Source organism: Enhydra lutris, unplaced genomic scaffold, assembly GCF_002288905.1.
Source record: "Enhydra lutris kenyoni isolate GAN:26980312 unplaced genomic scaffold, ASM228890v2 scaffoldscaffold22, whole genome shotgun sequence".
Taxonomy (NCBI): Eukaryota; Metazoa; Chordata; class Mammalia; order Carnivora; family Mustelidae; genus Enhydra; species Enhydra lutris.
Window position 1 is genome coordinate 25,673,159 of NW_019154106.1, and position 26,832 is coordinate 25,699,990.

The 26,832-nt window shown below is 48.3% G+C and overlaps 1 protein-coding gene across 2 annotated transcripts in view; it reads right to left on the bottom strand.

The window, feature by feature from the left end:
- The window catches only part of LOC111149991 (proline rich 5 like), a 69,553-nt gene extending 53,589 nt beyond the window's left edge, over positions 1–15,964 (bottom strand). The window contains exons 1-2 of one of the 2 annotated variants that reach the window (XM_022507291.1): positions 15,891–15,964; positions 3,929–4,007 (exon numbers count right to left, since the gene is read on the bottom strand). The gene's annotated coding sequence lies outside the window, so the exon portion shown is untranslated. The remainder of the gene's footprint in view (positions 1–3,928; positions 4,008–15,890) is intronic. The other variant, XM_022507290.1, reaches the window with a different exon arrangement.
- Between the last annotated feature and the right edge of the window lie 10,868 nt (positions 15,965–26,832).

The following is a 26,832-nucleotide window of genomic DNA, read 5'->3' on the forward strand; positions in this document are numbered from 1 at the left end:
CCTGTTCCCATTTTGTCATGCTACCACACTCAGCCAGGAACCAGAAACTACCACGTCAGTCAAGAACACCTACTCATGAGATTTCATTTCTGTTTAAATCTCATGTGCCTGAGACAGATAAACGGACGTAAGGAACTCTAGGACCACATCTGACAGGAGCCAGAGGAGCCGTGAGGAGAAGGGAAGAAAAGAGAAAGTGTGGACTGCCTTAGTTAGACACTCCATTCCTCCCCAGCTCCGTGACCTTTGTAAGTCACTTGACCTCTCTGAGCCTTGACATCCTTCTGCACGAAATGAGCACCCTAAGGGTGACTACCTCAGCATTGTAGGAGGATAAAATGAGTAGTGTTCGTAAAACACTTAGAGAGGATAGGTCGTGGCAAACAGCTATGTAAGTGCTTGTTAAATAAATAAGATAACTTGTTATTCTACATTTCCAAGCAATGACAGCAGTGGAAATACAGCAACATTGCCCCGTTTCTGGTAACCTTACTGACATCTGGAAAACACTCTGCTCAGGAGGACGCAAGGCCTCCAAGCTGCCATCGTGGTCACAGAGCCGAGGCCGTGCCCCCTCACACCTCCGGCAACGCACTTCTTTACTGAACCTTCACCTCCAGGTGGCCGTCCCTCAGTTTCAGTGTGTTTCCACACATCGCCACACTCGTAAATCTTACCCTAACCCTGCACGGCAGGTCGAGAAGGGATCCTGTCAGGTCAGGAAACTGAGGCTACGTGATTTGGCCACAGCTGGGAGGCAGTTAGGGTGGGGAACCAGATCTGACCCCAAGTCCTCCAACCTCAAGCCTGTCCTGCCAGAACATTCTTCTTTTTTCCCGTATATATGTTAAAATATTTTCATTATGTAATATACGTAAAAAGGAATTTATACACACATGCAAATACATGCGTCGTAAACAATGATAAACCTCCACCTGCTTAAGAAAGAGGATGCTACCTTGGAAGCCCCCCGTGTTCTTATTTTTCTGATAACAGCACATCTACTTACTTATCGTAAAAAAAGTAAACATGCACATAAATCTATAACATACAAAGTGAAAAAGGCCTTACTCTGGACACTTAGTGTCAAGAAGCTCCCTGCCCAGAACTTGCCGAAAGGACGGACATGTTCTAGATCTGTGCGGTCCAAGGTGTAGCTACTAGCCACGTGGCCAATGATCACTTCTGACGTGGCCAATGTGGCTGAGGAAGCGACTTTATTTTAATGTAATTTTTAACGCCATACACACGTGTCTACACACTATCTGAATAAAAATGGGTAATCTGTTCTTTCCTCTTAAGACATCATGGCTATCTTCCCGTATCACCACATACTAACCTACTTCATTATTTTTAATGGTTCCTTTATTCCTTTTGGGGGGATACCACACTTGACGTAACCAATCCTCATTTTGGTGGCTTCCAGTTTTTTGTTCCTACAAAGAATGAACATATCCACCAGTTTCGGGGACCCCATGCCTCTAACACCCACTGCCGCTCTAGCCAGAAACAGCGGGGCAGAAAGGGAGCTGGCAGGTCTCGTGGCCGTAGCTTCCAAGGATGATGGCCACGAGTGGCTCTGGAATCAGGCAAGCCCTGGCATCGAGGAACATTCTGCTGCTCACTAACGGTGACAGGCAGGAAGCCTGCTGCCCCAGAGATATACTCACTTCTCATTCCCCGGGAGCTCTGAATATTACATTAGATGATAAATGACGTGATTCCATTAAAGATCATGAGAGAAGGAGCTCACCCTGGATTTGCCAGGTGGGCCACAAATGCCATCACATGTATCCTTACAACACGCGGGCAAAAGACGCCAGCAGCCACAGGCAGCAGCTGGAAAGGAACGATGCAGATTCTCCCACAGAGCCCCCCGGAGGAAGCACAGCCCAGGGACCCCTTACTTCTGGACTTCGGACCTCCGGAATTACAACAGAACGCCTTGATCCTGTTTTAAACCACCAAGGTTGTGGTAATTTCTTATTGCAGCCGCGAGAAATGAATATATTCACGGTGCGGCCTGGGACCACTCTGACTGCAGTCTCGACATCCAGAAAAGGGGGAACAGGAAGAGTTACTTTGGAGACCTGTGGCGACGAGAAAGAGGAGCTGTGAAGTAACCTGGCAGGGATCCAGGAACTATTAGGGGTGACAAGTGGGTGCAGTGAAGGTTCTGAGCAAAGGTGCCAGAGCCGGGCTAGGTGTCATCACTTACTGTGTGACCTGGCAGGTGACTTAGGATTGGTACGAGGGGTGAAAGAGATGACTCAAGTAAGGCTTAGAACAGTCCCAGTATACAGCAAGTGCTTGATAAATGCCACCTATTCTTTTTATTTTTGTTACCCCGCCACCACCACGGTGATAACCCGCTCAGGCTGTTGCAACCAAAGACCGCAGACTGCATGACATAAACAACAGAAATGAATTTCCTCATAGATCTGGAAGCCAGAAGCTCAAGATCCAGGTGTCGGCAGAGTTGGCTTCTGCTAAGGCCCTCCTCCTTGGCTTACAGATCACCACCTTCCCTCTGTGTCCTCGCAGGGCCCTCCCTCTATGTACGTCCATCTCTGCGTGTGTGTGTCCAAATTTCCTTTTCATATATGCACACCAGTCGGGCTGGATTAGGGCTCACCTAAGAGGCTCACTTTAACTTTATCACCTCTTTATTTTTATTTTTTTAAGACTTTATTTATATATTTATTTATTCATTTGACAGAGAGGTAGAGCCAGAGAGCACAGGCCAGCGGGGTGGGGGGTGGGGGGGGTAGAATGGCAGAGGGAGAGGGAGAAGCAGACTCCTCACTGAGCAGGGGAGCCTGATGCGGGGATTCAATCCCAGGACCCTCAGATCATGACCTGAGCTGAAGACAGACGCTTAACTGACTGAACCACGCAGGCGCCCCTCATCACCTCTTTAAAAGCCCTACTTCCAGATACAGTCACATTTGAAGGGACCAGGAGCTAGGTTCTGAACATACAAAGCGGCGGCGGAGGGGGGTGCGGGGGGGGCACACAATTTGGCCACAACCACCACCAACACCATCATCATCATCATCATCACAAAAATTTCCTTGCCTAACGTGTCAGAGTTAAAGAAACCAGTGTTTCGGTGGCTGTTCTCCTGTGAAGGACCAGTTAACATTTAGAGACATGTGCTTCTAAAAGGATGTAAATGGTGAAGTGGTGGGTGCTTATGTTATCTAGAAAGCTGGGGTCCCGGACACATGAAGGGCTGTGGCGGTTCCCCTCACTGGCCTTGCTCCCCAGGCTCACTGCACAGGGATTTCTTTGAAAACCTCCACACACGGGATCCAAGACCAAGACCGGTTTCTTGGAGGGGAAACAAACAAACAAAAACCAAAAACAAACAAACAAAAAAAAAACAGAAACAAAAAACCAGTGGTGTCTCACGTTCTCCTCCCAGCGGCCTCGGCCCGGGGAGCAGGGCACAGGCCTGCAGGCCAGCCCAGAGGGCCGAGGACGGCAATGTACTTAGTAGAAAATGCAAATCAGTTCCACTCAGGCTCCAACGTTACACTCTGAAAGGGGAAGTAGAACCATGGCCCAACTTAAAATAAAGAAGTGAGTGGCTTATAATGACTCTGAGGCTTCCAGGAAAAAGCCATTCTGAGGGTAAATAACAAAGAAGTCAAAGAAAACTGAGAAAACACAGTCGATGGGAAGGCCCAGAAAACAAGGAGAGGCCAGTTCCCAGGGAAACTGTTGAGAAGGCCGAATTTACACTTCCCCCTCAGGAGCTCCCGCAGTCAGGAGACCCCGGGTGCAGCTCCTTCCCTGGGACCTGAACACAGACACGAAAGGGCCAGTGTCCTTCAGCACCGTCAAGATTTGCCCAGTCTGCTCTGGTCGCCGCCAGAGCCATCTCGATGGTAACGCGGGTGAGGAGAGTGACAGCTCCACTTACCAAGGGCCCGCTGTGAAACACACACTTGACATATTCTCTCAGTGGTTCCAACATGAACTTAGGGGGTCTCGGCCAAAACCTTTAACAGATGAGGACAGAAAGTATTAGAGTGCGTCACATCTTGGGGACGCATGTATATTACACGTGCGCTCATGTGCGCGGAGTCTAAATGAATTGCTTACTTTATACTGTATGTAACAGCTGAATGTTTGAAAGGCTCCATGTACTGTGACCATCCCCACCTAACAGAGAAGGAAATGGATGTGCCCAATGTTTACCTTGTCTAAGATCATATAGCTTATGGCAAGAAACTCACGACCCAGGGCCCTTGATACCCATGTCACTTTGTTGCTCCCATGCCTTCGAAGCATCCCACAGCTCTCAGAATAAATCCCTAAACCCCATCCTCATAACCTCACCTCCTGCCACTCTGCACCCCAGCTCATCGGTCTTCTTTCATTTCCTCCAACACGACCTGTTCTTCCCTGCCTCAGGACCTTTGCATATACGATGCCGTGTGAAATACTTCCCATCCACTTCTCCAGGCTCAAACCCACAGACCCTTTATCACCTGTCTTTTACTTGCTCAGAGAGCTCTCTTTCCCCTCACTCTAGCTTAGGTCACATGACCCCAGAGAACACCCTCCTCACCCCCTTTGTTGTCCTGTCACCCAGTAAAGGACTACAGAATTAGTTATTATTTTTGTGAGGTCCATAAAAGCAAGGACTCTGTCTATCCTGTTCCCAGGCACTTGGTACAGTGTAGGAATTCTGCAGACACTTGAAGAATGAGCAAATGAACCAGCCACCATGAGAGGCACTACTGCTGGGAGACTCGGGAACTGTACGTACCTGTCAGCTGAGAATACCAGCACCCAAAATTACACAAGGCTTTACCATATGAAATATCCTGGTATTGAAATCTAAGAAATCTGGGCTTGAATCCAACCTCTGCAATTGATTATCTGGGTGACCTGAGTAAATGACTCAGTTTCCTCATCTTCAGGGGCGTCTGGGTGGCTCAGTCAGTTAAGCGTCTGCCTTCAGCTCAGGTCACGATCCTGAGGTCCTGGAATTGAGCCCCGCATGGGGCTCCCTGCTCAGCGGGGTGCCAGCTTCTCCTTCTCCCTCTGCTGCTCCCCCTGCTTGTGCTCTCTATTAAATAAATAAATAAAATCTTAAAAAAAAAAAAAAGCTTCCTCATCTTCAAAAGAGTGGTGTGCGCATCTCCATGAAATAACCTAGATCTCATGTGGCCAATCCAAGGCCCCTCCCTTATAATCATGGCTAGTGTTAATAATTTTCATAACACACTGTGTTCACAAAACCCTCGCGGGTTCCAGGAGATGACCTATGACTTGGATATGGGGTAACAGGCACTGCCACACACTGCTGCAAGGAGAACAGTGTGGGGCAGCTGCTAGGAATGGAAATCTGACAAGATCTACCATAAGGACAAAGGCTATGCTCTCTGACCTAGCAATTCTACTTCCAGAAATTTTACTCTAGGTGTGTCAAGTGACTTACATAACCAGGGTTTTTACCACCACCTTCTTTACAACTGTGGCAGATGGGAAATAACGCAGATGCCCAGCAACAGAGGCCTGGCTATGGAAACCTGGGTGTCCCACACGCTAGAATCCCACGTAGCTTGAAGAACGAATGGGAAAACTACGGGCTGTAGTTTTCATTTCATTTCATTTCCCGTCCAAATGAAAGTGTGCTAAACACAGAATCGTGTGTATATTATGCTACCATCTAAGTAAAAGAAGATGAAAAGAGCATTTATATATTTCATTGCACTGCATAAAGTATCTCTGGAAAGACAAGCCAGAAATTGAGAAAACCTGTTTCCCCCAAGGAAAAGAGCTGAGTGACAGGGACACAGGGAAGACTCTTCTCTGCAAACCTGTTTGCACCTTTGATTTTGAAACACGAAAATGTACAATATATTCAAATAAATAAGTAAAACAACAGTGATGCTTCCCACCCCACTCACAAAAGACAAAACACAAAGGTTATTAATTTGTTCAAAGTCACTCAGCTGCTTGGAAGAAGTACGGATTTGAACTCGGCTTCTGATCCCAAATAAGCGATCAGTTAGAGTTCATTCACTCAACACAAATTTATTTCTTCACTTATTTTATAAGAGGAGTTGTCTTGTACAGGGACACACAGGTCAGAAAAACAAACCCTAGGGGAAAAAAAGAAAATGAAAGGAAGACCAATTTCTTTCCCTTTTTTGCCCCACGTGTCCCAAACTGGCCACACTTTGTAGAACATCACAGACAGTGGGCGGGACCTGTCCGGGCTACAAGAGGCAGTCCCTCCTCAATCCAGTCTGGCTTTGCCACTTCAGGACACAAGCTCAATTTTGCCAGATCTGAATTTTCCAACAGATGCCAAAAATCCAGGTTTTTAAAAAATGCGAAATCCTGTGGCTTGAAAGTGTCGCAAACAAATTCACCAAGCCCACTCGCACTTTAGGGTCCTAACGTAGAGGTTTGGGACCTTTATTTTATCCCATCATAGCTCTGACCACCAGCCCTCTCACACCCTTCCCCAGGGGGCTCTATCAGGTGTGACGTAAGCCCCCACAAACCAGTCACTGTGGGTTTGGGCAAGTCACTTCCCTTCCTGAGGTCTGTTGGCTTACCAGTTGATGAAGAGCTCGACCTAGCTGGTGGCCACCAGCCCCTTGGCATCGCCAGCTCTCCATTCAGCCCCTACCCTGACTGACTGCCCTACAGAACCAAGCACCTCTGAGAGACAAGGCAGCGTGACCATGACCCCGACCATGACAGGGCACAAACCTAAAACCAGCCCCCACCTACCACATCATCTAGCTGATCTACATCTCAGTCCTACCCCCTCACTGACTCTGCCCTGAAACCACGAGCTCCCCTTCGTATTACAGACACACTCTTCCAACAGGGTGAGCCAAGAGCACATGGGGCATGGTGAGAAGAAACCCACAGTAACCAGGACCTACCGAGCCAACCCAGGAAACTAGATCTGACCCCCACACACCCCCCCCAGCCCACCGGACAGGAACCAAGTCAGAAGTGGGTATTCAAGAGCGCAGAGACCATTCTGTGAATCCTCTACCATGACTTAATTTTACTCCATCACCGAAGAGAACAGACTAGCTTTCATCAGGGACCAGCCAGGACGGTCAGGACGGGGCCACACCTGCTTCCATCTAGCACCTCAGGTCATCTCCACTTGAAACTGACAAGGCAGGTTTAATCTTCCCATGTCCCTGATGAAGAAACTGATGCACGGGGGTTAACTTGTCCAAAGTCAGAAGATGAGTAAGATCCTACCTGATTCCAGAGCCTGAGCTCCTAACCGCTGTGGTTTAAGCAACACTCCCGTCTGCCACACGCAGAGGTGAGAGGTGACCACCACCCGTGGTTTCCCTTCATGCTCGCCATCAACAGCTTCTTGCCTGGCAAACTCTGTCTCTCACAGGAAGGAGGCACCGTTTTCTCAGGGCCCTAACCAGCTTGTGAGGTCATTGTGTTTGTTTACTTGTTCACTGACAAGTTCCGATGGCATGTAAGTTCCTCAAAGCCTGAGACCTGGCCTGTCCCGTCCCCTGCCGTGCCCTGCTGCGAGCACAGTGCTGGGCACATACAAGGTAAACATCTCTGAGTGATGGAATGACACATGGACGTCCAGGCCACCCAGCAGAGCAGCCTTCCCGCTGCTGAGGGACCAGAAAAATTCTCTCCCTGGATGACCGAACTGGGGTCCGCCTAAGGATGACTGTCCGCAGGAACATGGACTGTGGCTGCGTGGTCCAGGAAGCCTGGGTCTGTGTACCCATGCCTGGAGCCTACAGGTGGGGCCCAGGAGAGGTTCCTGGGGGCAGAGCCGTGCCTTTGTTTTGATTAAGGACCAAACTTCTTCTTCATAACTCTTAGGAGACAAAAGGCAGCGTAGGGACAGACGCTCCCACCAACAAGAAACCGTGAAGAGTCAAGATGGGACTATGGAAAAGGCCCCACTGGAAGAATGAGACAGCTTTCTCAGTGCGCTCTGCTGGAAACCGACGCAGACAGAAGAGTCCCAGACGGAAGAGTCCCGAGAAGGTCAGTTTCGGCAACAGTAAATATTGGCGCAACAGGATGCGAGCTCCAGCGCTTTTCTCCGTCTAGCCGAGCCTTCCCAGCGCTGACGACTTGGGCCGGGCTAGCAGTCATGACTTCATCAGACCATCGCCCTCACCCTGGCCCGCAAACCGCTGTATAATCACCAGAAAAAATCCCCTCCTTCGGTACAAGTCCAGCCAAATTGTGGGGAATAACCACACATCTTATTTACTCATCTGTGAGGCCCGCGGTAAGGATGGAGTTTCTTGGAGTGCAAATTGTGAGGGTGTGGCCGGTCGATGCCTTCCAGAGCGATGCTGCAGAGCCCACCAGACAATACACCGGAACGTCTAGACAGAAGCCGTCGCTGCGGCTGACCGTTACCTGGGCAATTACACTTCCGACACGTACCATCTAAAACCCTGGTGGGTGACCCAGCGCTCCAAAGCTACTGTCTGGCCGACAACAAGAATTCTCAGGGTGGGGAAACGTGCTCCCGGTTAAGCTGTGCGATTTGCTAAAAAATGAGCTTCACCCTCCCACTGCAAGAACAGGGTGACATGCGGGCACCCGGGTGGCTCAGTCAGTTAAGCCTCTACCTTCGGCTCAAGTCACGATCCCAGGGTCCTGGAATCGAGCCCCGCATCAGGCTTCCTGCTCAGCGGGGAGCCTGCTTCTCCCTCTCCCATTCTCCTTGCTTGTGTTCCCTCTCGCTCTGTTCCTCTCTGTCAAATAAATACATAAAATCTTAAAAAAAAAAAAAAAAAAAAAAAGAGCAGGGTGACCTGTTTTTTGTTTTTTGTTTTTTTCATGAGAAAACGGGATCAAAGGAAAGGAAACTTCTGTGTCCCGTAGCCAAATACAGAGAGCACTGAATAGAGACTCAGAAAACTAAAGAGACTGCCGGGATCTGATCACTTCACAGAGGTCATGGGGCCACTTCAAGTTCATTCAACAACCGAACATTAGGAGGTCCAGCGTGTGCCAGGATCTGAGAAGAGAAAGCACAGAGGGAAGGAAGAATAAAGTACCTGCTTCCTTGGGGCTCAGGGGCTTGCCAGAAACACTTCCCAGGTCACAGGATGAATGCAAACTGACAACTCTACTTGGAAGATGGGCAGTGGAGACAAGATTGAGGCAGAAAGGTGAATCACCTTTTCTAGTTACAAGGCAAAGCTATGAAGGGATGTGTGGACGGCTCAGTCGGATCGGCTCAGATCATGATCCCAGGACCCCTGGATCAAGTCCCCGATGGGGCTCCTTGCTCGGTGGGGAGCCTAGTTCTTCCTCTGCCTGCAGCTCCCCATGCTTGTGCTCTTTCTTTCTCTGACAAATAAATACAAAATCTTTGAAAAAGAAAAAAAAAAAGGCAAAGCTATTAAGAGGTCAAGTGAAAAACACGGGTTCTCCATTTCTCGCCAGTTACTCTAAAGAACATGGACGCTGGAGCCTAGAAAGGAAATGTGGGGAAGGAAACACAAGCTTTCATAAGCCTTTCAGAAGCTTGAGTATCTTTTTTCAGTTGTGATAGGCAAGGACAGAATTTAAAAAAATCACAGGTCAGGGGCGCCTGGGTGGGTCAGTGGGTTAAAGCCTCTGCCTGCGGCTCAGGTCATGATCTCAGGGTCCTGGGATGGAGCCCCGCATCAGGCTCTCTGCTCGACAGGGAGCCTGCTTCCTCCTCTCTCTCTGCCTGCTTCTCTGCCTACTTGTGATCTCTGTCAAATAAATAAATAAATAATCTTTAAAAAAAAAAAAGAAGTTTTAAAAAATCACAGGTCGACAACTATTTCGTGAGCACCTACTACACTGAGCACAAACATGAGCCAGATGTAATCCTACCAGTAACGAAGACACTAGAAGAGAGAACAAGAATTCGATTGTGATTAAAGACAAAGACAAGGAGGCTTGAAGCCAGGACGGCAAACTTGATTCTTATCAGGGCCGTGGCAGGGAACACCACCTCGTGGCAGGGAACACCACCTCGCCAGAGAACCCAGCCTTTTTGTTGTTGTTGCTTTTTCTTTAAAGCTGGAAACCTGAAGTTTAAATATCAAGTCTTCTAATTTTTCATATTTTAAACTGCAGTGGCCCAGTCCCATTACTTTGTAGGTAGGAAAACTGAGGCCCAGAACAACTGAGCAACTTGACCACGGTCCAACAGCTGGCCCACAGCAGAGTCGGGATCAGATTCCAGATCTCAACTCCTTGTCCCGTGTTGTCTCCAAGATGCCAGTTAGGACCAACGCAGGGGGCTCTTTCAACAACTCTTCTCTCGGCAAAGTTGATACCGACACCTTTCTGCGTGTCTTGAAAGTAATCGATTGTCCTACTGGTCAAGGTCAAGAATGTTTTAAAACTTTTCTCAGAACACAGCAAAGGATTACTTTGTTGACCCACCAATTTTGCCTCCAGAGATGTTACGGCTTCGTGGTGGGGGACTCTGGCAGCTGGTACCCCGCAGCAGAATTCCCCGAACTGACGGCTCGAGTTGATATACCGCAAAGACGTCTGGGGAATGACGGTGAGCCAGTTCCAAAAGAGTATGTGGAATTAGACGGCAAGCGTTAATGGGTTTCCATGGAGGATTTACGCAGCTGAGGTCACGAGCAGGTTGTAACAGGGGCTGAGGCAGCTCAGTTCAGCACAATACGCACATCACAGCCCTGGCTGGATCCCTGCCCCCGGTCCTTGGGAAGAAGACAAAAACAAATGCTTCTTCGGGGTATCCTCCCAGGCTCAGTTCAAGGTGACATATACTCTGGTTCCTCAACGAGGGAGCCCAAAGTGGCCCCTTAATCCTAGTATCTGCTAAAAACCTAAAAACCTAACTGCTGTCACAGATGCCTTCAACCAAACACAGAACCCAGCCCAGGTCAAAAAGAACCAGCCAAGCCAGAGAAAGTTCTCAGGTAAAGAGGAGCGAGAAACTGGTGGTGCTGCCGGCATTTGGCAACCTGCTGAGGTGAAACCAGGACACTGATGAACGCATTGGAAAAATCATATACTTGCACCCCAAAATTGAGGAGAAGGAAAGAGAATGAAAGCCTAGAGACAGAAATACATGCCTTCAGGAAACATACGATTATACACAAAATAAACTGTACAAACACGTATGATGGGTTCTTTGGGCAGTGGCAGGGGTAAATGTTGATCATATTTTCCCATGGGGCATGGTCGAAAGAAGGGGAGATCTTCTGGTGAGTTCTACCACTCTCTGAAACCCTCTGGGCACAGGTCATCCGTGAGCACACCAGGGCCCCAAAGAGGACCAGGCAGATGGGGCGCTATCTCTTAGAGTCATGCCCTTCGTGGTTATACCCTTGATGCCTCAATTGCTTGACCCTAGTCCCAGCCCGGAGTGCACACACCACCCCGCTGGATAAAGAGCACTCAGGTTTCTGATTCAAAGCCCAAGCACAGAGTAAAGGGGGCTGATTTTCATTATTGGCCCATCCTTTCACTACAGAGATAAAGGAGCTAGTCACACTCCATCCAACCAGCCTCCGTCCGTACTCTGTCCATACTCCATCCATCCTCCATACTCGAGTTTCACATAGGTGTCCCTCAATTTCCGACAAGGAGCTCAGTTCACCAGCTTGCTTTCCAGAGGTTGACAGAGCCAGATGTACCTGGCCAGGAGCTTCTGCTTTTCAATGAAGCCAGTATATAATAACATCATTTATTATCCTGCTAGAGAAATGTAATATGTTTAAAAGGTGGGGAGGAAGAGAACACCCTCTACACATTTAAGGAACATAAAAAAAAGCCTCCAAAACCCCAGAATATGTTAGAACTAGAACTAGCATGGATTAAAAAAAAGCTTAAATTTAATAGACCATTTAAATTCCTAGTTGATGGTAATTAGAGAGCAAGCAACATTTCTTTAAACGCTGCTAGACAGAACCTAATCCAATTTAGGTAATCACTAACCTTTGCAGATTTTTCTTTTTTTTTGCCCCTCCCTCTCTCTCCTCTAAATGAAATCCAAGGATTGATCTACAAAGGCCATACACTGGCAAAACATAAGAAAAGAGTATTTAAAGACAGAGACTGGGTGACTATTACCACAAAAGACCAAGTCCAATTAAAATGGAAACAGGTCTCATGAGCTCCCTAATTTATATTGCCTATAAACTGGGGATTCTAACCAGGCATCGTCACAACCGAAGGTATTCTGAGGGAGGTGGGGGTCCTTCCTTCCCCGCTGTCCCCCTCTGGGCACCTCCCAGGGCAGGCCAGTTGCCAGGTCTTGCGTTATGGGGTGAGAGCCATCCCCTGCTAGACCAAGGCTAGTAATCCTCTATAAAGTATCTGCAGGGCCTGTCTCCGCCCATGGAGTAATGACCGTGAGAACGACCCAGCTGGTCCCTTCAGCTCCCCCACTGCTCACCCACCTCCTACACCCCCATTTCTAGAGTTCCCACACTGCTCAGGTACCCACTTCTGATCCAGAAACGTCCATGTGAACCACCAGGACTTTCTTGATTACGTGGCACCCTGGGTTCTTCACGGAAGGCTTTCAAGGGTATATTATCAAAACGTCCTGGAAAGCACAAGGTGCTTAAGTTATTGGCTCTTCCGTCAGGAAAGGAATTGACCTCTCAGAATCTCTCTTTTCACATCTTCAAATAGGGAAAAAAATATTCACCTGGTCAGATCGCTGAGAGGCTCAAATGACATCACCATGGCTGCACCTGGCTCATAATAGCTACCCAAGAAATACCTTGGCTTGTTTTAACTGTGTAAGTTTCAAAGTAAACCTTGGATCCCCGGTCCCTGAGAAAAATCATCATTAACTCAAGTTCACCTCTGATGTCTCATCATGGCTTGGTGTTATTTACACTCCCAACCTCCTTCCTAGCTCCCTTGCCTTCTGCTTATCAGGATATCACTCCCTCTGTTCCCAAATCCCTAATCCAGCACAAAATCCCCAAAATACTGTATTCTCAACCTTCAGCAACAGAGATATTCACACTGACTTGTTAACGAATGATACGGTCTCTAAGCATTACTTCAAACATTTGCATACAGAGGAGGCAGCTCTAGAGAACAAACTTTTAACGACAAACATTAAACAGAGTAGAGACCTCTCAGAGGAGCTCACACCCCACGTCTCAAGTCAATTCTGTATTGGCCTCGCTCTGCAAACACCATCAGAAGGAAAAAGTCTGCAATTCAAGAAAGATTTCAGTACACTTGACCTTATACAAGGGCTCTGCAAAAGGAATGACCACAGAGAGTCATGAGGGTAGAAAAATCATCAAAAAATCCACAAACTCCTAATAATTCCATTTTCTACAGATAAATAGTTTAAATCTTGCACCTACACCGTCCGTAAGCAAACTGAGGATGATGACATTTAGGTCTGGACTACCAGCATGAAATCTTCAGGTTACCAGAGTAACAGTTTTCTAAATACAAGATTAAGATTTTTTTTTCCTTCAATAATTGAGCCATTCTGTGCTACTATGTGACATAGAGAAAAAATAAGAAAGAAGCCACCAAATGACTCCACTATAAGATGATCTAGCCAACAGCTGAGAAACAAAAAACTGAAGGGAAAGATCTCCAGGACCGGCTCCCACTAGAGGCCTGGAGTAACAGATCCAAACCCCTTCCTCGGCTCCACTCCTGTGTGTGTGACTTGGGACAAACCACTTCAATGGTTTGTCCAAACCCTCCATGGGTTCATCATTATAGTGGTGGGGATATAACGGTACCTACCTCATTGCTGTTTCCCTGCAGATTTTGTTCTGTTATCAATGTCTCTCAGGGCAAAGTTTAAGACATCGTAAGAATTCAAGGAGTGTTTGCCCCCCTCTTCCTTCTTTTCTAAATAAAGGCGTATTTTTATAATGTTCAAATAACAATCATTATTGAAATCTCGCCCCCCAGAAATAAATATCCATGAGCCTCTGCATCTGAAAGAAATGAGGTCTCCTCCTTAAGAAACAAGGTAGTCTAAACTAAACCCTGGAGAAATAAGACAGTTGGACCAACTCATTTCTAATGTCTTTCTTTTTTACACTATTGATGGTTCAGGCTGTTAGAAGCATCGGTAAGATACAGAAAGGACAGTGGTTGGGGTTGGAAAAACCAAAGACCATTTTGTGGACTGCTCAAGCATTGTTCCCTTTATCTGCTATAGAATAGGCTCTCGAAGGCACCCTCGGTGGGTTAAGAAGGGCTCAGCCCTGCGGCCAGGTTCCACAGAGAGGACAGCCCACCGCACCTTTCTCGATAGTACCGGGAACCTCAACAGAGGCTTACATTGAAACCGTTTCTAAATTAGCCTCTGCAAGCCCCATTTCCCCTCCTGACCCACTTGCTGCTTCAGGATGTCAAGAACAGCGCCTTCCAGCAGAGAGCAATTTACCAGAGTTCAGCACCCGGGATATTGTGCACCGCACTGCGTAGACCAATGAAATGTCAGGACAGCAACGCACGGTGGTGGTCAGGGTCACCAAAGGGAACTCCAAAAGAAGCAGTGTTCGAGGCTTGATCAACGAGCAGCTTTTGGAGGAGCAGTAAAGGCTGTTAGGGCCCTTGACCGCTTTGGTCCTTCGTGTGGGCCCTTTTGCACGGATCCTGGGGACAACAGGTTCGAGAACTCCGCCGCGGCAGGGATGCCCCGGGACCCTCCCAGAGCGTTTAACGTGCGGGTCTCGGGAGCAGACTTGCCTCCGAGCGGCCGCGCGTGAACCTTGCGTCCTGTGGGGCGCATCGCAGTTATTGAAACCTTATACACCGCAGGACTGCAGCGCCGTCTATAAATACTCCCCGCCTTACTGCTGACAAACAAAACGCCGGCTCCCGGCCCCGCGGAGGAAGAGGCGGCGGCATGTGACCGAGGGCAGGGGCAGGGTCAGAACCCTGTTGCCTACCAGGGAGGCACCCCAGGGCCGATTGCTGAGGCACAGTTTGCAAGCATACCCCCTGATGTGACCCGGGGCGCCCGCCCTCAGGAACAGGGGCCGAGGGCCGGGAAGGGAGGGTCGCGGCCCCGAGAGTGGTGGGGCGGGGGGGTGGGGGGATCCGGAGAGCCCCCTACGCGCGGTGGGCGCCCGGCGTGCGCACAGTAGGCGCGCAGACGAACGCCTAGCCAAATGGAGGGCGGGCGGGAAAGCCGGCGCTGAACCCGGGTGCCGCCGGCGCCGAATAGCCGCCCGCCCCGGCCGGGTGTCTCGCGGGCTGCGCCCCGGCCCGCCCTAGGCGGCGGAGCCCAGCGGAGCGCGGGACAAAGCGGCTGGCCTCCCTGCCCTCCCTCCCACGCCTGTCTCTGCAAATAGGGGGACAGCAGGAAAAGATGGGCTGTCTCGGGGCGCCCGATCGTCCGCGCCCCAGCCGGGGCAGCTCTTACAGATTTGCCGCCTCGGGCCCAGGGAGAACGAGGGAGGCAAACAAGCAAACTTTCTTCTTTGGTCTCCTGGCACAACCTGGGTCCCGCGGTGGGCGGCATTCCCCCATCCCGCGCTAAGCAGCACGGCTTTCTCCCCCGCCCCAGCCCGGGGGGCGCCAGTCCGCTCGCCTCCGTCCTCCTGCTGCGTGCGATCCGAGGATCCTGCACCGTGCTGGGGTCCCCATCCGGTTGCCCCCAAATGTGACGCTTTCCCCAAGCCCCCCCCTAACCCCCTCCCCGGCTCGTGCCCCGCCAGTCCGTGCCCGGAGTGCACGGTGATTTCGTGCTCAATCCCGTGCGGTTGCCGGGCGTACAACTCCAGCCCCTCCCCGGGACTTCCCCACTCACCCCCTTGGGGTCCCGGGTCTGAGTCACCTCGAGTTGCGCACACCCGCAGCTCGCCTCCGCCCGAGACGGCGCGCCTAGGACAAAGTTTCCGGTCTTCCCGAGAAAGTTTTCTCACCGGCGAGCAACGAGGGATCTGGATCGCTCTCCTGCAGCGCGCTGCCCAGCTCTCCCTCCCCGCGCAGCGCCGGCCTCTGCGGGGTCCAGTCCAGCCTCCCGACCGCCAGCGCGGGTCCACGAACGCCGCGGCCGCGGAGCTCCCCGAGCCGGGCTGGTGACACGTTTCCCTCCTCTCCTCTCAAGGCCGCCTCCTCCCCCTCCTTCTCCTCCTCCTCCTCCTCCTCCCACTTTTCCTGTCCGGTGCTCATCGCTTTAGTTTCTCTCCCGCGGCCCCCACCCCACCCCACCCCACCCCACCTCAACCCCTCCTCCTCCCCTGCAGCGACTCTCGCTCGGCTGGGGAGGGGAGAGGGGGAGGGGGCGCCTGCACTTTAATCCAGATCAACAATTTCAGGAAATCCAACTCTTAACTTGAAAAGCCTGGGAGGATGCAACAGGTCGAGAGAGCTCACACAAGAGGAGGTCCCCCTCTAACCTCCACCGAGGGATCTCCGCCACGTCCCCCTACCAAGGGAAACTCTACCAAGAAGCCATGGGACTGTTTCTGAGGCTCACCAGAGTCCCCGAGAGCCTGGGACTTTCGCCGTTGTTTCAAGGAACAGTCCCCAGGCCGTTTCCAGGAACAGTTGTTTCAAGTGCATTAATGAAAATACAATTCCAGTGAAGTCTCTCCTTCAGATTTGCAAAACCTTTTTCAAGTTCCCAAATTCTCTTTCCAGCTTGAAGGTTTAGTGAATTGGAGGGCCCCTCAGAGTTTGAAACAACAGAAAACCCCCCAATCTCAAAATTAAAAACAACGTAAAATTATTTTCTTTCTGCAGGTGGTAAGAATTTGAGGCAGCTGTTTTCAGGACCCACTGGCTTGTATAATTTCACCCTATGGTTGAGCAGGAAATACTTTTAAAATGCTGCCCGCTCAAACATCACACTTAGGCTTTGAAACCACAGTGACATTTGCTGAAGAAAAGATGTGTCGTTTTATGTCAAAACTGAGGGGGGGAAAATGTTTATTTTGATCACCGTGACCTTACAAGACCTATGTAAGCAAGGGTTGCTGGTCAGGGTGTGCCCAAGGGAGGGGGCTTAAGGGGGGGTTGGTGAAACTCCCCCAGCCCCGCTTGTCCAATGATATTAACCAATTCTCAGTACAAACCCCAGGGTGTTGAAAAGACTTTAAATCTCATCCCAGAAATCACACACATGGAGAAGCTCCAGACTCCAGGCACGTGCCTGGGAAAGGAAAACATGAGGGCCAGGGACTTGAGGGATGTCCTCGTGGGAGCTGTGGGGAGGTCTGAAGAGCCAAAGCCTAGAGCCAGAAGGCCAAAGTTTGAATCCCACCTCCTCCTTTTACTAGCTGCCGGATATTAGCCAAGTTAGTTAGCTCCACTATGCCTCCGTTGACTCCTGTGACAATGGGGATAAAAGTAGGAGTGACCTCAGGGGCACTAGGAGAATGTAATGAATTCAAATGGAGAAAGCGCTTAGAATCTCTGTCGGATTTCAACCAAAACTAAGCCATTATTATTACTATTATTATCTCGAAGTTCAGGACAGTCAAAAAGGAGCCATGTCTGCAGAGCTGCGGGAAGCTAGGAAAGCCTGGGCACGCTCATTCTACATTCGAACCCCCTCATCTCCTTCAAATCTTTGTTCAGGAAGGCCCACCCTATTCTGTTTCAAGTTGTAACTCCTTCATCCCTCCCAGTCCCCCTCACTAGACTCTACTTTTCCTTTTGTCCATTGCATTGATCACCTTGCCACGTATTACAGAATTTACTTTTTTTAAGAAAATGTATCTCCCGGGGCGCCTGGGTGGCTCAGTGGGTTAAGCCGCTGCCTTCGGCTCAGGTCATGATCTCAGGGTCCTGGGATCGAGTCCCGCATCAGGCTCTCTGCTCAGCAGGGAGCCTGCTTCCCTCTCTCTCTCTCTCTCTCTGCCTGCCTCTCTGTCTACTTGTGATCTCTGTCAAATAAATGGATAAAATCTTTAAAAAAAAAAAAAATGTATCTCCCACCACCTCCTACTTCCAGGGCAAGACATCCACTCTACGGGAACATGGGTTTGTTCTGTTCGCTGATACCATTCATGATCCTAGAACAGTACCTGGCACATAGTTTACACCCAGTAAATATCTTTCCCCAAGCCCCCCCCCGCCCCCGCCCCCGCCCCGGCGCCCCGCCAGTCCATGCCCAGAATGCAAGGTGATTTCATGCTCAGTCCCATGTGGTCGACAGGAATGGATTCATTCAGCAAATTGAAACTGTGCTGGTGAGATGGGTTGGGCACTGTGCAATAAGAAAAAAAAAACTTAAGGGGTTCCTGGATGGTTCAGTTGGTTAGGGGTCTGCCTTAGGCTGAGGTCATGATCCCAGGGTCCTGGGATTGAGCCCCACATGGAGCTCCCTGCTCAGCGGGGAGCCTGCTTCTCCCTCTCCCTTCTGACTGCTGCTCCCCCTGCTTGTGTTTTCTTTCTCTCTCTCTCTGTCTAATAAATAAATAAAAATCCTAAAAAAAAAAAGAAAAGAAAAAAACTTAATCATTAGGCCTCTCCAAGGATAAAAGAGGCTCCCTCTGGAAGAAGTGCGCTCTATAGTAAAGAGAAGGACCCACAATGTAGGTGATGCCAGCTTGGTGGGGAAGCCATAAAAGAGTATTCAAGGACCAGAAGGGAGGTTTAAAGAGGTTAATATCTCTTCTAAACCTAGGAGTTGTGAGTTTTGTAACCTGAGTTTTCTTAAAATTTAAAAGTAGCCAACATTTGATGTAAATCGAATTAGAGCTTCTCTCTAAGAACAATTACTACCAGGATCTTATACTTGTCAACACTCACATTTTTACCAAAACTCTATCTAAATGCAAATGGAACATTGCCTTTCCCTAAAAAACAGAATTTTATTAGGAGAAACCAATACAGATCTTTCTATTTACACATTTGTTCACGGAGATGAAAATTGTAGTTCTTTGAAAGACATATCAGGTATGCAGCCTGCCATGGCCGCAGCCTCTGGAATGGAAGGTGGCTGAACCAAGGTCCCTGCTGAAAAGGCAGGCCTTAGGCAGCCCTTTTAAGATCAAGGGCAGGTACCAAACCCAAATGCGCCAAACTCTGTAACAAACCTCTGTGACCAACTGTGGCCCGGAAAAGGTATACTGGGCCAATCAGAATCCCTTTCAGGAATGCAGACATACACAGGTGCACGCACACAGAGCTAGTATCCAGAACAGATGCTGAGAGGTCACGACTTTATCTAAACTCTCAATTCTAGTAGCTGCATCATCTGTGGACCAGCTAGATGTAGATTACAGGCATATTTTTTGAACCCCACAGTATCAACATTTTTTAAATTACTCGCCCCTATGTAAGAATCAAAACACTTCATGCAAAAATGTGGATTTTCAGCTGGCACTGACAAATCTGAAAGGCCCGGCGCTGTTTACGCTTCAAGCCCGCCCAGCCACGGAGCACTAGTGCTGGAGCCCGTCTCCCTCTAGACAGGGCCGGGAGGTTTCAGTTTGCTACAGTCTCAACCACTTCTTGACCCCACTTCCCTGGGTGAGGCTAGAGAAGGGATGCTGGGACCTAGGTAGGATGGGCCAGAGCCACGAGGAAGCAGAAATAATGCAAGAGAATGGCATGGGTTTGGATCATTTTCTCCCCAGCAAGAGAACCTTTCCTTTCAACAAAACCTTGCTTGACGTGGCATGACGTGCACATTGCTGAAATAAAGGAAACTGGCAGAGATACGGAGGCAAGTGGGCAGCTAGACAGGGAGACACAGAGGCCCCCTAGGGGCTGCCCTGGGATCAAAACCACCATCCAGTTTCTGTTCTTCCTGGAGGTCTGTTGTTCTCCTTTTCCTTTGTTCCCATAACAATGCCCGCCCACCCCATCTTCATAACTCATTCCTGTCCCCCAAAGTCTAGCCAGACCAAGTTCAGAAAGGGCAAGGCGGGGCGCCTGGGTGGTTCAGTTGCTGGGCGTCTGCCTTCGGTTCAGGTCATGATCCCAGGGTCTTGGGATCAAGTCCCACATCGGGCTCCCTGCTCGAAGGAAAGCCTGCTTCTCCCTCTCCCACTCCCCTTGCTTGTGTTCCCTCTCTTGCTGTCTCTCTCTGTCAAATAAATAAATAAAATCTTTAAAAAAAAAAGAAAAGAAAAGAAAAGAAAGGGCGAGGTGACTTGTCCAAAGAAGGATAAGGCAGGGATCCCTGATACCAGTTCAGCCCTCCTGTATTACACGATGCTCCCTCTTGGTATGATTAACTGCATCTGTCTCTGAATGATAATTAAAATCACTTGAATTTACAATATCCTAGTACTGAATGCCTTGAGGATCTGTAGTAAAACAAGTACCTGCTAACTTTGGGCGTTCAAGTTTGGGCCTCCTTCCATAATACTTTGACATCTCATACAATGTCTTACAGGCATTCCAATGAAGAAAAGCATCATATATTTTCAAACATTTTCTCCTTTTTGCAGATGGAAAAATGGAGGTCCTGGAAATCCAAGATCCTTTGCTAATGCCGGGCAGAGAGTTTGTGAGCACAGGCGGGTCTCCTAAGCGCGTGCAGCAGTAGAACACACAGTTTTTCAGGTTCTCAGAGCTCCGGTCATAAAATAAGTTAATATAGTTACTCATAATGAATATCAATCTAGACACAGAACTTGCGTAAGCGCTCAGTATACATCCACGGCTCTGCACCGTCCATAAAACAGGACCATTTGAGAAATAAGCTCAGAATCTGATCTAACACCAGGATGTAAAATCAGTGACCCCTGATAGAGCAGGAAGACGTCACACACAGATGGAAAAAAAAAAAAACTTGCCCTTCTGTCCTCTTTTTAACTTCCATAGCGCACAAACTGAGGAATCGGAAGTTTGCTCTTTGAAGAATTTTGGATGATACAAAAAATTGTTTTTGTCCTCTTCAACCTTTTCTTGGGCAAAATGACATGTTCCTGGTATGGTGGTTGTTGGTCTCATTTTTTACTTCGGTATGGAGAAGTATCTGGCCTCTATTTGAAAGGGGCTAGTAATTATTTTGAGATCGTATTTTGAGAATGACTTGAATGAGCGCATCTTAAGAGTGAAAAGAATTTAGCAATCCTACCTGAATTTTCCCCGGGTAATCCAGATTTCAACTATTCCTTCCCACAGTTCCAAGTTGGTCTGTTAGTTGATAGGTACTGACAGGTCACTTGTTAGTACCAAGTACTAAGGATGCCAGTGAACAAGACCGTCTCTACCATCAAGGCACAGCAAGCAAACAATAAACATACAAATGAACACACAGAGGAGATATTTCAAGGACTGGCCTTTGCTGCGAGGAGGCTATGGAGTGCTGGAGTGACCACGGGGAAGAAGAGAGCTTCATCCAGGGTCATCGGGGATGGCCTCTCAGCCAACGTAGCTTTGGCACTGAAATTTAAATGAAAAGAAGAATCCATAGCAACAGAGGGATGTTCCAAACAGAAGACCTGGCCAATACAGAGACCTTGAGTCAGGAAGAAGCTTGGCAAGTGAAAGAGAGGAGAAGAAAACCATTATGGTGGAAGCATAGAAACCAGCTGGGAAGGGGAACAAGAGGAGGTCCAAGAAATAAATAGGGGTCAGATCCCATAGGACCTGGTAAGTCAGGGTAAGAGTTTGGCCACAGTGGGACATCATCAGAGGGATTTAGAGAAGACATAACGTGATCTGGTGGATGGGTGACAGATGGACTAGAAGAGCAAAAGTGAGGGCAATCCCTTTGAGGAGGTGGCCTCAGTAGACTAAGAAGAGATGATGCTTGGATTCAGTGTGGAGCAATTATATTTGTCAAGCATGGAATTAGAGATGATGGAACTTTCTGATGGATTGCCCACATGAGGAAGGATAGGCATCATGGGTGAGGCTTCAGTTTTTTGAGCAACAGGGTGGAAAGTGGTGTCATTCACTAAGGTAGGAAAGACAGATGGAGAGTGCAGTCAGAAGGAGAATCCATAGTTCTATGGTAGCTTCGTGGAGTTTGAAGGAGTCTGGGTGAGAGCCAGGCAGAGATGTCCATATAGACATTTGCATATAGGAGATGGTGTTGAGGGATGGATAAATTTGAGACCTCTCAGTGTATATAAATGATCCTGAAAACCAAAGGACTACGTGCGGTGCTTTGCGGAATGAGTATGGACAGAGAGAAGAAGCCAGGAAGAATAGAGGAGTCTAATAAAAGAAGAGTAACCAGCAGAGGAAGGGAAAACAGTGAGATGCTAATGAGACGGCGAAGTCAAAGGGAGCCCTAGAGAAGAAGATGTACCGGGAAGGAAGGCTTGGTCAAGGATGTCCAATGCTGTCAAAAAGTGAAATGAGAACAGAGAATTAACTTTTCTTTGACAAAGCCACATTGGTGACTTTGATATGGGTCCTTTCAGTGGAGTGGTGTAGGAGGAAATCACATCAGAGTGGGCTGAGGGGAGAAAGAGTTGGAGAGAAGGAGACAGGCAATATTAAACTCTTTCAAAGAGTTCTGCCATGAAGAGGAGCAGAGAAATGGGGCTGTACCTCAGGGGGATCCAGAGTTAAGAGAAAGTCTGTTGTTGTGATGGTTTGATTACTTTTAAATGGGCGATAACGAGTAAGACATGTTTTGAAGGCTGATGGGAATTATCCAATGAAGAGGGAAATTGATTTATGTCCCTACTCACAGTTCAGTGGGATGGGGTAGGAGAAGTAAATGCTCGTTTGAGCTCATTCTCCAAATGTGGCACATTTAAACACACTTTTAAAAATTTTATTTTTTATTCACTGAATGTTTATATTTGCAAGCTCTTTTACTTTCCTGTGATTATGGAATTGTGTTGATCTGGTTGGAAGACTTAAACATTTTTACATGCAATACATTCCCATGTTGAGACTATGATCAGATGTTAGGGTGAACACTGCCAAAGTTAGATTTTGACAAGTACAGGGAAGGTTCTCTTGTCCATGCTCTGCCTCACACACTACAAGGGACAGCAGTCACTGGAATTACAGTGTGAACAGTATCTTCTGCAGCTGGGCAAATGGCAGGCTTGAGCTAAAGATTCTTTGGGCCAGCTCCTCCACCAACCAACCATGGGTGCAGATCCATCTCCAGACTTTCTCCACTGACGTAGGAATCTGACTGTATATACATCAACCCGCTCACCACTGCCACATCCAAAGATGCTGACATTGTATTTCCTGATCCATCTCTCAGAAGGCCTTTTGCAGCCAGAGGCAATGGAAGACATTCATAGCAAACCATGTACCCCAATTTTTGGTGTCACAATGTAAGATCAGCACATGCTCAATCCAGCTCTGCACCTTCAGGCAAAACTGAATGGGAAACATTCCAAATAAATACTCAAAGGTGTTCTCAAAAAATTCTTTCATTTTCCTTGGCCATTGTAGCAGGCATTCGAGAATGCCTGCCCACACCATACCCTCTTTTCCAGCAACATATCCTCTCTTCCAGATTTTGCAGAACGGGACAGTGAATCATCCTACAACTTATGACAGATCGCTGGTCTTGGGAGGGGGCACCTGACAGAAGAGCAGGTGAGGAGCACCAGTCAGACTACCCTTTAAGGATTCAAATACTATGTAAGAGGGTTGGTCCCCTGGCGCCATGTCTCTCCCAGCAAGAGCTGGCTCGGTGTGCTCCTGGCTTTCTGGCAGCACTCAGACTCAGACTCATCACTACTCTCTGTCTTCAAGTACTCAGACTCAGACTCATCACTACCCTCTGCCTTCAAGTACTCAGACTCAGATTCATCATCACTGCCCTCTGTCTTCAAGCACTCAGACTCAGATTCATCACTACCCTCTGTCTTCAAGTACTCAGAACTGGCCTCCCTATGGCCTTCATCTCTGTCTCTGCCCATCAACACAAGAAGCCAGGGATCAAGGTTACCCTTAATCCTCCAGACTATCATCACCACATGGCCATTTCCATTCCCATTTCTGAACTGTCTCCGAGCCCTTTCCTGCTCCCCAGAACCTTCTGTCATGTGCTCTGGAACGTTCAGTTGACACTCTTAGAAATCATTGAGAACTCCAAAGTACTTTTGTGGGTGGGTTATATCTATCTAGATATACTGGATTTGAAACTGAACATGAAAATTAACTTATTAACTTTAAAATAACTAATAAAGCCATCAAATATTTTATGGGAACTAATGGTGTTTTTTTTTTCAAAGTCACAGGAAGAATGGAGTTGTTTTGCATTTCTGCAAATCTCTTTAACTTCTGGCTTAATAGAAGACAGCTGGACTCTCGTATCCACTTCTGCATTCAATCTGTGGTGTTATCACACATCATGTAGCCTCTGGAAAATTCCACTGTGCACTTGTGAGAGAATGAAAGTGAAAAGACAAATAATATTGCAGTCTTACTTTGAAGTTTTTGACTTGTGGATCTGTGACAGGGTCTCAGAGACTCCCTGAGGTTCCTAAACTATACTTTGAGAGTCACTGTTCTAATGGCGCCTGTGTTCTCCCCTGAGGACCTCTCCTTCCCCCAAATCCTCTCAAATGGTGGTGGGTTCTCTCCAACACTCCTTCTATCCCTGTCCCTTCCTAAAAATCCCCATCGAACCATCAGATGAGTCAACTCACTTCCCCTCCTTGTTGTGGTCATTGCAGGCTCTTGGGTTTTTCTCCTCTCTTTAAGTCCCCGTTCATGGTCACTGCCTTAGCTACTGTTCCTTTTGCAATTCCTGATGATTTCAATATTCATAGACAAAATCCTTCCAATGTCCTGGCAGCTCCATTCTTTGACCTCTGCTCCAGTGACCTTGTTCTCCAGTTTACTGCAGTCACTCACTCTCTTGGTCAGCCTTGACTTTGTCATATCCTATTGCTACCTTCTCCCACTCCCTAACTTTCCAGTTCACCCCTCCAGTACCCTGACTCCCAGAATCCTGAAATCCCTGAAATTCATTACCTTTCATGGCTTGTCATCCCTCCCTTCCCTCCTCAGCCAGAGTAGATTCTATTATCATATTAACTTCCTTTCATGCTCCCTACACTCCCTTGCAATTTCTCACTACATGTATCTACTTTGCTAGGTCAAGGTTTTCCAGGCCGATTCTCCTTCTCTTTGGTGCCTGCATCAGTTTAAACATGCCTGGAGAAACACACCCAACCACACTCCCTGATTTCACTTTGAATCCGCACTCACCACCCTCTTAGGTTCTAATGCCACTCAGGACCCACACCAGATGTCTCTAGTGTAGTCACTGTCCCACTGTCTCCAACAATCCCAAACTTTCTCACGCATCCTCAGTCTCATCTGAGAACCTTTGCTCCTTCTTTGAGAACATAGGAACAAAATTTCCACAATGCTAAGGACTCAAGTTTTGTCTCCCCCCACATTCATACATTGAACCCTTTTTCCCCATTGTGATGGTATTTGGAGGTGGGCTTTTTGTAAGGTGATTAGGGTTAGATGAGGTCATGAGGATAGGGCACTCATGATGGGATTAGTGCCCTTACCAAAAGAGAAAGAGACACAAGATCATTAATCTCTGTCTGTCTCTGTCTCTCTCAACCAAGGAAAAGTCATGGGAGGGGGCATCTGCAAGCTGTGGAAAGGGTCCTCACCAAGAACTAAATCTGCCAGTACCTTGATCTTGGACCTCCTAGCCTCCACACCCATGAGAAAATGAGGTCTGTTGTTTAGGTTCCCAGCCTGCAGTATTTGTTATAACAGCAGAGCTAGGATGCGTACGCGGCCACTGCTGTGCTTATCCACCTGTCAGAGTCTGCTTCCATGCTCTGCCTCCTCCTGTTGTTGGAGATGAGCTGCCAGGGCTGAATCTGAGGCTAAGCCCTCCGTTGTGCACCAGATCCCATCCCCCACATGCCTCCTCTTTTCAGGGGTGTAGGGGGTTGTGGAATGTCCCTTCACTGCTCCCACCATGTTAGTTTACGCAGAGCAGAATACCTTGAAAGAGTTTTCCATATTCATTGCCCTTATTGCTCCTTCTCTTTTTCTTTCTTTGGCCCTCTCCAGTCAGGTTTTCATCCTCTCCTTTCTGAGGAAACCACTGTCAAGGTTGCCCATGATCTCCACACCGCATAGGAACTCAATAAATACTTGTTGAAGGAATGGATGAATGAGTCTTCAGTTCGTGAGGACAACCCAATAGAAGAGTTGCACCAGCATGTACGTATGCACACACAGACACACACGGACAGAGGGAGGTGGGGGAGGGTGGTGAGGAGCTTCTTCCTGGCCCCAGCTCCCATGAAACCCAGCTTGTCCTTGGTTCCCTGAGAGGCCCCTGCCTTTTCATTTGAGATAGTGGGGTACAGGGTACAGGGTGAGGGTAAGGCTGTCCTTGGCGACACGTCTTGATCAGCACAGTCATCCTATTATAAGCCAAGCTTTGCAGTCAAGAAGTGGGGAAGAAGCCTAGACTTTGGTACTATTCGGGGGGGCAGTTCCTTGATCTGTGGGAATCCACGTTGCAGACACAAGTTGGTTCAGGGATTTTATAAGATCTATATGAGATTTATGAGAGTTCTGTGAAAAGTGTATATAGTGCTTGCCACACTATTGTACAATCTGTTGAGTGGCAGGAGAAAAGTAATGAAGCGTCACATTCAAACATCGTTCAAACATTGTGTGTTTGTTGTTCATAGTGTTTGCTTTCCTAGATAAATAATCCCGATCCCTTTATGGTAAAGCCAAGGATTGTCTTCAATTCCCAATTTGGTTCCCGTATGTTTTATCCTTTCTTTATACTCAAATGTTTATTATATAACCACAACACAAACCTACCGTCGTGTTAAAAAATACAGCTGAATGTAAGGGAGATTTCAACCAAGAACATGGAAATAAAGTGGCAATCTTAAAGCATGACATTCAGGGGCGCCTGGGAGGCTCAGTGAGTTAAAGCCTCTGCCTTGACTCAGGTCGTGATCCCAGGATCCT